The sequence below is a fragment of the Canis aureus genome, chromosome 32, assembly GCF_053574225.1.
Source record: "Canis aureus isolate CA01 chromosome 32, VMU_Caureus_v.1.0, whole genome shotgun sequence".
Classification (NCBI taxonomy): Eukaryota; Metazoa; Chordata; class Mammalia; order Carnivora; family Canidae; genus Canis; species Canis aureus.
Window position 1 is genome coordinate 29,049,129 of NC_135642.1, and position 13,591 is coordinate 29,062,719.

Here is a 13,591-nt window from a genome sequence, read left to right on the forward strand (position 1 = left end):
TTGGGCTCAGCATGGAGTCTGCTTGTCCCTCTTCCTCCCCGTCTGTCCCTCCATCCTCACCCCTTGTGTGTATGCAGGAATGCACTTGAGCTCTATCTCAATAAATAAATAAATAAATAAATAAATAAATAAATAAATAAATAAAATCATTAAAAAAAATAACCACATACAACAACACAAGGGCATCCTGGTTTCATATACAACACGTTCCTGAAAATACACACCAGTGTTAGATGTGTAAAATTCAAAAGCAGATTTGCATTTTTTAAGGTAAGAGCTCTATTTTCAGAGGGCTAAAATACAGTGTAAAATCACTAATTGTGCCTTGTCTCTTAGATATAGTCTTTAGCTATAATTCCAGAATTTAGTAAATTATTTTTTTTTAAGTAAGCTCTACTGTCCAATGTGGGTCTTGAACTCATGACTCTGAGATCAAGATTCACATGCTCTACCAACTGAGCTAGCCAGGTGTCCCAGTAAATGTTCTTTAAATCTGGACTTCTCCATCCTGGCTGAGTAGAGTTGACTGATCATCTAAAGTCTAAAAGGAAGGCAACTTTCCAATTTGGATTAGTCTATTTACATCTCTACAAATCATGAATCATTTTCCTTATCTGTAAAGACAGAGATAATGATAGTACCTCCATCATTTGTTTCTTACATAGTATTGTGAAAATTCAATAAATTAAGTCTTACTTTTTTAGCAGGTTTGTGTTATTTGTTTTATTATTTAAAAAAAAAAGATTTTATTTATTTTTTCCTGAGAGACACAGAGAGACAGAGAGAGGCAGAGACACAGGCAAAGGGAGAAGCAGACTCTCTGCAGGGAGCCCAATGTGGGATTCGATCCCGGGACTCCAGGATCATGCCCTGGGCCCAAGGCAGGCGCCAAACTGCTGAGCCACCCAGGGATCCCCTGAATTAAGTCTTATAATGTGATTAGAATAGTGAGTAATGCATAGAGAATTCTCCGAGTGAGTTGTCATTATTAAGCCTCAAGATTCACTACCTTCTACATGCCCTAGGATTTCCTCTGTCTCAATTGTTCTGAGTTTATGAGAACTACACTACTGTTTACTGGTGTTTGCATTCTCATTAATTTTGATAAAGCAACAAGGCTAAATTCAACTTAGTAGAAACCTAGTTGAATGAATGCCCCTAAGTTGATAGAGATGACGACCCAGGTGGAACTGAACTGTGAGCTGAGTTGGCAAACAGCACCCTCATGAGATGGATCAAAATGTTCCTTTGTCACCTGGCTGATTGCGGGCTGCCATATGGAAAGATGGCTCAGGTGCGTTCATGTATAATGTCCTTATCTGTACGAAAGTGAATGTACAAAGACCAAGGGCACCAGGTCTCCTTACTGGTACCTTCTCTTCACTATATTAGATTCCTGGAAATCTCAAAATAAAGCCAAGCATGAAAAGTTGATTATAGTTTCCCATAAGAGGATGCCTTGATAAGGCATTATAGAAAATGAATTATATATTTGACCAAGAATGTGATTCTAAAGGCAGCTATGGCAGTTACAAGCTTCTATCATTTTTTTCAAGCTTCTATAATTTAAGGCAGTACAATTCTACTACAATTTTGTTCCAAATGGTATAAAATGGATATAAATGTGCACTTTTACAGAAGACTTCTGGATTGAAAAGTGTACTGTAGCACACAGAAATAGAACATAGCTGGGGATCCCTGGGTGGCTCAGCACTTTAGCACCTGCCTTTGGCCCAGGGCATGATCCTGGAGTCCCGGGAGAGTCCCACATCGGGCTCCCTGCATGGAGCCTGCTTCTCCCTCTGCCTGTGTCTTTGCCTCTCTCTCTCTCTCTCTCTGTCTCTCATAAATAAATTTAAAAAATCTTAAAAAAAAAAACCCAAAGAAATAGAACATAGCTATCATAAGTCCTTACTATGTAAATGTTTATTTTATTTATTTTTTTAGAGGCAGGGGAAGGGCAGAAGAGGGAGACACACAGCGCTCTGTCTCATGACCCTGAGATCATGACCTGAGCTGAAATCAAGAGCCACTCCTTAACCAACTGAGCCACTCAGGAGCCTCTTTAATATGTAAATTTTGCATAAAATAGTATTCCAGCTCCTATAACTATTAATTAAACATTTCGTTAAGAGTTTTTTCTTGGGCACCTGCGTGACTCAGTCTGCTAAGCGTCTGCCTTTGGTTCAGGTCATGATCCCCATGTCCTGGGATAGAGCCCCACACCAGGGCTCCCTGCTCAGCGGGAAGCCTGCTTCTCCCTCTCCCTCTGCCTCTGCCCCTCCCCCTGCTTGTGCTCTCTCTCTCTCTCTCTCTCTCAAATAAATAAGTCAAATCTTAAAAAAAAAAAAAAAAAATTTATCTGTTTTAAACTCTTTTTAAAAGGAGAGAGAGCTTTTTCTTTTTTCTTAATTTTATTTATTTATTCATGACAGACACACAGAGAGAGGGGCAGAGACACAGGCAGAGGAAGAAGCAGTCTCCATGCAGGAAGCCCGACGTGGGACTCGATCCCGAGTCTCCAGGATCACACCCCAGGCCGAAGGCAGCTCTAAACCGCTGGGCCACTGGGGCTGCCCCCAGAGAGCTTTTTCTTAATTTCTTTTCACTTTAAAAACTGGGAATAGGGGGGCACCTAGCTGTCTCAGTTGGAAAAATGTGTCATTCTTGATCTTAAGGATATCAGTTTGAGCTCCACACTGATTATAGAGATTACTTAAATAAAAATGAAACTTAAAAAAGAAACCTGAGGGACACCTGGGTGGCTCAGCGGTTGGGCATCTGCCTTTGGCTCAGGGTGTGATTCCAGAGTCCCAGGATCGAGTCCTACATCGGGCTTCCTGCATGGAGTCTGCTTCTCCCTCTGCCGGTGTCTCTGCCGCTCTCTCTGTCTCTCAAGAATAAATAAATAAATAAAATCCTTTACAAATAATTAAAAAAAAAAAAAGAAAGAAAGAAAGAAACCTGAGATTGGTGGCAGGGGGCAATACTTAGGAATAATTTGTGAAGTCCTAGAATTAATATTTTTTTCTTAACAAACTTCCTTATAAAGCTGAGTGTTTTTAAACCATTTCCCTGAGCACCTGGCAGAAAAAAAGAAAAAAAGAAATAATAGTTAACAGACTAAAAAGTACTTGAGTGAATAAATAACACCCCCTCCCCGAAAAGTGACTAGACTTCCAATTTTTTTTGTAGTACATTATCACTGGTTTTAACTTGCAAAAGAAATATACGCTTCTTGCTATAAAGCTTATGAATTTAGGGTTTGTAAAATGAAAAGTGAATGTCTACCTGCCCACACTCTCTCCTACAAGATTTTAAATGTGAGAAAATTGTGATTCCATTAGTAGAAAATGAGAAACCAAGAGGCTTCAGGTTCAGTGAACAAAACATTAGATGTGTTCAGTTGGAGCCAACAGAGGACCCGTGAGAGAGACTGGGTGAACCTCAGGACTGTCAGGTCTGACACTGTCCTGGCCCTGTAAGTCTGCATGCAGTCATCCTCCTGTTGAGTGTGGTCCCAACCACCCCCTTCCTAAACTTTCTGTCCCCCCATACCTCTCTGTTGCCAAGGCTATGGGAAGACAGATTACTTATATTTTGTATGGGAATATAAATAGGTAGAAACCCTATGGCAACTTGACACTATCTAGCAACATCACAGAATTGTGCAATCTCTGACCCAGTCATTCTGCTTTTGGGAATTTATCCAAAGATGTACACACACAATGCAAATTAACATATGCCTACAAAGCATCATTGGCATAGCAAAATATTGGAAACAACCCAAATGTCCATCATTAGTGGAACTGGCTAAATATATTAGAGGACAACATATACTAGGTTTTTAAAAATCATTTTTAAAGAGCTTTTAAAACAGAATGAGGAATTTCTCAATGAACCAATTGGAAATACATCTCAGCTAAATTTCTAGGATGTATTAGTAAGTCAAAATGAAAAGAGCAAAATACTGGATAGTATGTATATCAAACAATAGTATGTATTTCAAGAATAATATGTATATCAAGGTACCTTTTGTGTAAGAACATAGGGATGGGGAAATAATAGGTTTGTATTTATGTTTACATGAGGAAACTTTAGAAAAGACACAGAAACACAAGTGTGAGACACAGGAGCAGGGGTAGGAGTTAAGACTGTACACTAGGTATGTTTTATAATGCTTGATTTTTCAACCATTGTAAACGTTTTGCTTAGAAACATTTGCAAATATTGTTATGAAGAAAGATTTACAAACTGAATACATTGTGACACAGGGCAGCATAACACAAAGACCAATTAGGGATCCCTGTAAGCAAAGATTCTGAAAGCATAAGAACTTCTCGGAGTGGTCCCATATGAGCTGGCTGTTCTCACAGATCAATCTAGAAAGGTGGAGAATTAGCATAGGATCCTCTAGGTTTTAACATCTGTATACACAAAAGCTCAGGGGTATGAAACGTTATTGAGTGGTTGGAAACGTTTCTCCCCAGGACACTTTTCTCAAACTCACTGATAAAATAATGAGCTGAGGGATGCCTGGGTGGCTCAGTGGTTGATTGATGTCTGCCTTTGGCTCAGGGCGTGATCCTGGGGTCTGGGATCGAGTCCCACATCGGGCTACCGCATGGAGCCTGCTTCTCTCTCTTCTTGTGTCTCTGCCTCTCTCTGTGTCTCTCATGAATAAATAATAAAATCTTAAAAAAAAAAAAAAAAGAAAAGAAAAGAATGAGCTGAGAGTACACTTTTGTCTCTTTGGGGCTGTCGCAGAATACGTCTGTTTTTTTTTTTTTAATAAAGATTTTATTTATTTATTCATGCCAGAGACACATAGAGAGAGGCAGAGACACAGGCAGAGGGAGAAGCAGGCTCCATGCAGGGAGCCTGACGTGGGACTCCATCCGGGGTCTCCAGGATCATGCCCTGGGCCGAAGGCAGGTGCCAAACCGCTGAGCCACCCGGGCTGCCCACGTCTGGTTTTTCAGTCTTTGCTCCATGAAAAATATAATTTACGATGCTGCTTATATACTGTTGATATCCCATCTTCAGACATGTCAGATCTCCATTGCTCATCTTTAAGAAGAGTCATCAGGTAGGGACACCTGGGTGGCTCAGCGGTTGAGCTCCAGCCTTTGGGTCAGGGCGTGATCCTGGGGTCCAGGGATGGAGTCCGGTATAGGGCTCCATGCAGGGAGCCTGCTTCTCTCTCTGCCTATGTCTCTGCCTCTCTTTCTGTGTTTCTCATGAATTAGTAAGTAAAATCTTTAAAAAAAAAAAAAAAGTAAAGTCATCAGGTAAATGTGAAGTTACTTAAGCTATGGAAATTGAGTCCTAATCCTTTTTAGGACAGCACTTAACAGAGAAGTCAAATAATTAAACCTGATTTTTTTAAGATTTATTTATTTATTCATGAGAGTCACAGAGAGAGAGAGGCAGAGACACAGGCAGAGGGAGAAGCAGGCTCCTCGCAGGGAGCCCGATGTGGGACTCGATCCCAGATCCTGGGATCAGGCCCTGAGTCAATGGCAGATGCTCAACCACTAAGCCACCCAGGTGTCCCTTAAACCTGATTTTTAACCTCTTTAACCTTGGTCAGAAATTGGTCTGTTGTAAAAAAAAAAAAAAAAAAAATTGGTCTGTTGTGACTAAGTGACTCAAGATTGTGTAGTAATTTCCTTGAATGCTGAAGTAATAAAAGCATGTGCCTTCCTTGTATTTCTTATCCCTGCATCTCTCCATTTGTATCTTGTTAGCCTTTCCATTGAACATGGGCTGTGAGAAAAGCAGTTGAATATCAGAGTAGGTGATTCCTGATGACAGGATAATGGAAAGTCAACTTTGTTTTGACCAAACCTCATGAAGTTGCTCAATAATCCTAAAATGACTCATTTTAGTACTTTAAAATCACATTAATCCTGTTGCCTTGAAAACAACACTTTGGGGAAGTGGATCTAATTATGTTAAAATCAATCTCTCTCTCTCACACACAGACACACACACATCATTTATGCAGAAAACAAAAAAAGCCTTGAAGAAAATACAACAAATGTTAACATGGATGAGATTCAGATGGTACAACCATGGATGGTTTCTCTTTTCATTTAACTTATTCTGTATTTCCCAAATTTGATTTAATGAGCATAAATTACTTTTATAGTAAAAACAGAAAAGAAAAACAACCAAAGCACATATTTAAAAGCAGAGAGTTTAGTGGACCTAGGCCAAGCATGCAGTTTATCTCTTCGTTCATCCTGCAGAAAGCCGTGAGCGAGTCTGCTGTGGCTGCTCCTTGCTTCATTCTCAGCTCTTTGGTCATCTTCCCTGAAGCCTTCACACAGGCAGCTCTAGAGAAAGAGAAATAGATGCCCACTATTCCTTCTACTTAGTTCACCCAAAGTGCCATGGCCCTTGGTCCCTCCTGCTACCTCTCCATGATCCTCCTCAGGCCAGACTCAGCACTTGGTCCCATCCCTCCATCACCCTCCTCCACAACAAACAAATCCATAAGCAGTCTCCAATAATCAATGGAGTTCATAGACCTTTCTTTTGGAAGAGTAGGCCAGTTCCTTGTACTGAGTAGCAAAATTTTCCTAAAAATACTTGTGTACACTTCTGCTCTTTCTTCAGAGTTCCCTTTCTCCTAATTACTTTATCCCCTCTTCTACCCAAATTGCCTCCTGGGGCTTCTTGTGCCTGACACTGTTCCCTCCTTTCTTGGCTGGCACATGCCACTCAGTAAAAAGGTAGTTGGGTTGTCAGCTAACTTTGAAACATGTAATCTCTTTTAGGCATGTCTCCAAGGCCCATAGTTCCATTGAATTAAGTGTAATGGTCCCTGGAAACTAGATAAAGCTTATGTTCTATTTCATGCCTGAAGCAAATGGATGTGGGAACTAGTATAGGGTTTGTGCAAAACATATGGCCAAAATATGAATCCTTAACTTCATGCCCTGTAAGATCTCACCACTCTTAGGAGTCATGTCTCCAAGTTTGGAGAATGGCACAAATACAACACTATATTCAGCATGTGGGTTTAGCTGGACCACTGAGCCATGTGGGCTGTGAAGTCTTCTCTTCCAGAAGGGACCAGAGTGGGGCATAGGGTGTCATAGGCCCCAAGAGAAGAGTCTGAATGGAAGCCTGCAACCAATATGTCTGAGTATCATAAAGGTATAATCAAGCTAGCTAATCATGAAAGAAAAATATGTTTTGGCCTCTTACTTTGACAGAAATACCTTCAGGACAACCTGGAAGTTCAGGCTTTAATTTAGAATTCTGGGACTCCTTGAGGAGAGCTAGTCCACGCATTGGCCCTCATCCTGCATCCCCGTTCTCTTCCCACTCTTGACTCCAGCCTTTCCTACATCAGCAGAGATCCCTTGCATATGCATATGAACTCCCCAGGCAAGTATCCAAATTCCTTTCACACCCCTCAACACTCACTCTTAGGTGATTCCTTAAGCCTGTGGTGCACATGCCAAAATCGGGGTCACCCTTAGAAGGACTGACTTGGAAAATGTCTTCTCCGGGCTTAGAGACAAGCTTGGCAATGTTTGGACAGAAGGTTCTGGGGTCCCATGCATTATTTAAAAAAAAAGAAGAAGAAGAAGAAGAAGTGATGCCAAACAGTCCACTCCTAACTCCTAACCTCTGTAGGTCCTCTTCTAGATAACTTGGGGAAGCTCAAAGTTGAGGTCGTTTTTTATTAACTGCCAGTGCTGCTAGGAGGCAGGAGGGTCAATTTCATGGCTTCTGAAGGTTATTTTGCCACCTTAGACTCCTCTACTGAACAGAGTATTGGGGGAGCTCAGGAAATCTTGGTCTACCCTCTGAACCCTCAGTGTCCTTTGACCACCTTCTGGGAAGCAAAGTGCCCCTCTGTTCCCTCAAAGCTCTCTGCTCTGTTGAGGATGAGGATCAAGGGGGAAGATCTTTAAAGACAGAGCATATCAGCAGGAATTGTTAGTTTCCCTGAATCGGTCATACATATTCTTTCCAGATACGGAGGCTGGAAGGCAGAGGAGGAATATGAAGAGACAGTTAAAGATGGTGAAGGAGTGAAGGACCACTGGGCATTCCATCTCTGCACCTGTGGTTCAGGTACAGTCAGGTCTGCTGGGAGGCAGGGAGAAAAACAGTATTACCCCCAAAGCTTTCTGACCCTTGTCGAATTGTATGGTGGGCTCAACCATAAAGCAGGGCAGCCCTGAAGACCATGAGTTCAGAACATCAGAATGGGAAAGGATGTAGGAGGGGTCTAGAAGCTGAATGTGATACCCTGGAGCTACATGTGCTGCTACAGTCTATTCTATCCCCCAACTCAGATGTGTATTCCATGTGATCTCAGCCAGGAATGGAGTACGGACTGGACATGAAAATTCCACAGAGGGGTTTATGCACACATACCTTGATCCTTAGATCAAGCCCTACCTTGCAGAAGAAAATGTTTTAGGGCAGGGTAGTTGGCAAGATGTCATGGAGAGTCCATACACCTGACCTTTCTCTGAAGTCTACTCCTTTTATCCGCACACACACAAAACAAACAAACAAACAAACAAACAAACAAACAAAAACCACTTAGAAATAAGTACAATGCACTGGTTTTGAGCTAAATGTCAATAACTTGATATGGGCTCTGCCACTTGCATTTTCATTTCAGAAGTAAAGTCATTGGGAAATACCATTGGAGTTTGCAAAGAGAAATGCTATAACTCTTTGAATACTATGGGTTGAACAGATTGGAGCCCAAGAGGCCAGGTTTGCATTGGGTTGTCACAATATCATCGTTAGGAAGCCAGTTCACTCTAACCTTTACACTGTGGAGAGCCTCAGCGTTTCCATTAGTGAGAGAGAGAACATTGTAGGGTAGGAAAGGGTAAGGGGAGGGGCTACTGATAGTGATAGGAAATAATAGTGAGGGGCACTTGGATGGCTCAGTTGGGTGGGCATCTGCCTTCAGCTCAGGTCATGATCCCAGGGTCCTGGCATCGAGGCCCCATTGGGCTCTCTTAGCAGGGACCCTGCTTCTCCCTGCTGTGCACTCCCTCTTTCTCCCTCTTTCTCTCTCTCTTTCTTGATCTCTGTTAAATAAATAAATTTTTAAAAAGGAAATAATATCAAACAGAAGCCTTGAGAAAGTTATCTCAGGGATTTTTGTACTGGAGTCCTAACCTCCAAGATCCATTTTGCTTCTACATATGCCCAACATGATTCATGGTAGAAGATCTCCCTGATAGCAACCAATTCTGAGAAGTCATATGCAAGATTTGTAGCATCTCTCTCTCTGAGAAAATCTGGAGAAAATCTGATCTCACAGAAAGCCACAAAACACAAGTCAACCCCTAGCTTGGGTTGTACAAGAAGATACATTGACATCCATGTAGAATTGCTAGATAAGAGGACAACTTTGTCTTTATTTGCTAAATCTGGCTACCCTCCATCCATGAGTCTCTAAATCTTCAATCTTCTCTGATTTTGTCGATAGCAAATGTTTTTTAATGTGTGGGACTGAAACTACATGGGCATCTGAGGTCTTAGATATCATATGGGGCCATACAGAAAATGAAAAGAAAATCTCCCGTTGAAAACAAGAGTATCTCTTCCAGTAGACTTCCTGTTGAGTAGACTTTGGTGTCTGTCTTCATAGTCAAACACATCTATGTCAGAATACCTATTTTGACTACCAGTCAAAAAAAGGAAAGCTCTTAAAACCAACAGGTGATACACCCATTCAGTGAGCACTTGTATTTGCTAAGCATTGTGTTAGGTGCTTTATGTGCATCATCTTTTTTTAAAAAAAAGATTTATTTATTTATTCATGAGAGACACCGACTGAGAGAAAGAGGCGGAGACAGGCAGAGGAAGAAGCAGGCTCCTCGCAGGGAGCCCGATGTGGGACTCGATCCCAGATCCCGGGATCACAACCTGATCCGAAGGCAGGCAGGCAATCGCTGAGCCACCCAGGCGTCCCTTTCATGTGCATCATCTTGTTTCATCCTTACCATACCCTTGAAGATAATTGTTTTTTATCTTCGGTATAAAACTGAGGAATCTGAAACCTAGAGATGTTAAAAAAAAAAAAAAAACGTTTTTCAGGTCACATACATGGTAAGTGGAAAAGCCAAGGTTCTGGTGATGACCATAATGATAATGGTGGTGATGATGAAAACAGCTAACATTTGTTGAGAATATATTATGTGCTAGCCAATGCACAGAGTGTGCTATATTTGTTAAGTCATTCAATTATCACAATTACCTCTTCTTTTTCTTGTTTTTAATTTGTTTGTTTGTTTTTTAAAGACTTTATTTATTTACTCATGAGAGATACAGAGAGAAGCAGAGATACCGGCAGAGGGAGAAGCAGGCTCCATGCACGGAGCCTGATGTAGGACTCAAACCTAGGAATCCGGGATCAGGCCCTGAGCCAAAGGCAGGTGTTCAAACACTGACCACCCAGGCATCCCTTTTTTTTATTTGTTTACTTGAGAGAGAGCATGAGCAGGGAGAGGGGAGGGGCAGAAGGAGAGGGAGAGAATCCTTAAGCAGACACCCTGCTGAGCAGGGAGCCTGATGCAAGGGTAAATCCCGAGACCTTGTGATCATGACCTGAGCTGAAATCAAAAGTCAGTCACTCAATCCATCCCTCAATTGCCTCTTCTGACTGGTATTCTCACTAACTCCATTTCAAAGATGAGGAAACTCATTTGTTCTTGGTCTGCTGATTCCAAAACACTGACTCTACTGGTAGCTGTTGCTCCTTTTGGTCTTGCCTCTCTGCCCACTAGGTGCTGACATTCCACTCCCACTCCTCCTATTGCATGTTGCTGAATGCATTTGCAGATCCAGCTGCTTCTAAAATGTTCACCTTGGAGCTGGCTTATTGATTCTTGGAAGATGAAAAAGATGGAAAGATGGATTCTTGGAAGATGGCAAAGCCTTAGCAGGTTGTCTGGTTGATGAGAGCCCTTACCTTAAATCTGGCAAATTTTGCCTTTTCAGGACTTGAAAATACACTTCTTACAAGTTTCATGCAAATTACTCTCAAGAGCTGATGCATAGCCAGAAAAACAGCCTCAGCAAAAACTTTCCCAATCTTAACCACCAGGAAGTACTTGGATTTTGCTGAACACAAGCTTAGAGAAACTTCCAGCCAGTCAAATAAGCAAGTCTGGTCTCAAACCAATATGACAAATCTGGTCTCTGTCCAATGGTGCTGATGCTACAGATCCTTTTTTAAGTATGTGCCTGCCCCATTGCCTCAGATGCAAGTTCAAGGTTGGAGAGACAAGCGAAGGAAGGAGCACAAAATTTCCACCCTCCCATTTTTTCCTTATCAGCCTATGCAATATAATTTCCTTCAAAGGAAGGAAATAACATTCCTAACCTCTCAAAAGCCCATTGGCTTCTGTTAACTTCTCTTTGAGCAACATTTCTCTCACCTCATTCTTGTCTCTGTCTTCAAAAGGTAGTTCTGCTTTGCTGGAACTGTCTAGTGGATTCACTGCCTGAGCACCCTCTCCCTCTGCTTCCAGAGCTGACACATCAAGAGACAGTGGAGGTGAGGCTGAGGATGATAGTCAGAGGTGCAGGCTCAGGCTGCCTGGGATCAAACCCAACTCTGGCCCATGCTTGCATATAAACTTTGGCACTCAACTCCCTCTCTGCCTTGACTTCCTCATCCATAAAATGGAGATGAGAATAGCCTTCTGCCTTATAGTGTTGAAGATCAAGTAAGGTAATGCATAGCAACCATACAGCACTGCTCAGTAGGCACTAGCCATTATCATGTAGTGGGCTTCCATTCTCTGAGAGCAGGGACCCTATTTTCTTATCACACTGTATCCCTAGGAGGTACCATAATGCCTGGCATGTAGTAAGTACCTCCCCCGCCCCCATCCCGAAATATTTGATCAACATTAAGTGACTCTGTGAGGACCTTGAGTGACATGAGTCCTTGCTGGGATCGTCCTTTAAGATCTTCCCTGGCTGGAGTCTATGTGTAAGGGAGAGCCCTGCCCCATTGGTCACAGTGTGATTCCAGGAGCCAGGTGGGTAGAAGGCTGTCGAGCTGAGTAACAGGTGCACCATCAGTGGTAAGAGGAAGAGAAGCCCTTGTGTAACATAAAGGGAAAGCAGTCATTTTATCCGGGCTCCCGCAGCATTGTTATTTTGGCTTTCATTTATTTACACTAATTCTCTGATGACCAGACATGAGTAGATATTGCCAAGTTGGATTCTCTGACCTCTGTGGTAGAGGCTAATTGGCGCAAACCCTCATGGACATACTCTGGGGAGTGAGGCTACTTTGCAGAATCCTTTGGCAGGAGCTCTGGACAAGGGATTCTTTCTTGTTTCAAGCTGTGGCATGTGACTGTGGGCTTGCTTAGAGCTGGAAATGGAGAATCAGATGAAATATTACATGGTGACTTAACCAGGCATCTTAATTATTAAACATTGTTCCTCCAGTAAGAGTTATTGCAGCTTCTGTTGGTTTAAGACTGTGAAAGTCCAAAAATCCAGCATACTTGGGAGCTTAACCCTGTAAGATTTTCAGATCTATCCAGACATTTGAACATCATTCTATAGAAAATGTGTAAGTGTTTTTCTTTCAGATTTCTTTTTCTTTTTTCTTTCTTTCTTTCTTTCTTTCTTTCTTTCTTTCTTTCTTTCTTTCTTTCTTTCTTTCTCTCTCTCTCTCTCTCTCTCTCTCTTTCTTTCTTTCTTTCTTTCTTATTCTTTCAGATTTCTAAGATATTGCCTAGGTTTTGTGCCTCTATCTCTCTTCGCCACTATTCCTTTTGCTTATACTTTGAAGCCTTCATTACTTACAGGTGAGCCAACTAAAGCAGAAACTGTTGGTGTAAAGGTATAAAACACCATCACACAAGTATTTGACCTCAGAAAGGCTCTGAGGGAAAAGAAGGTGAATTAATCAGCACAGACTCAGTGCTAAGTCTGTTAAAGAGTGTATCACCAAATCCCATGAATGCTGCTACAAAGGAACTGATCTGCCCGGATACACTCCCTCCTTGGATCCTACTAACATCCACCCTGACAATCTGTTTCTGCAGTTAGCAATGGTGACACAGATGCTGGCTATCGGGATTTTCCAGATTGCTTTCAATATTCCAAATGCCAAACTGTCAGAGTTTTAAAAATTACTTTTGATTCGCCAGATACCACAACATCAGGACATGTAGACTAGGAGAATGCCAGTCATAAGACATTCTGGGTGTGTGCTTTTTTTGCCCTGTTGTTTTCTGTGGGTTTGTTGGTGGTAATATTGCACTGGAAGAGAAAGGGACACAGTCTTAACAGTGGCATCACCTAGAGGCTATAAACCCTGAGACTGGGGTGCCTGGGTGGCTCGGTGGTTGAGCTTCTGCCTTTGGCTTAGGTCTTGATCCTGGGGTCCTGGGATCGAGTCCCACATCAGGCTCCCCGCAGGGAGCCTGCTTCTCCCTCTGCCTGTGTCTCTGCCTCTCTCTCTGTCTCTCATGAATAAATACATAAAATCTTTAAAAAATAAAAATAAGGGAAGCCCGGGTAGCTCAGCAGTTTAGTGCCGCCTTCAGCCCAGGGCCTGATCCTGGAG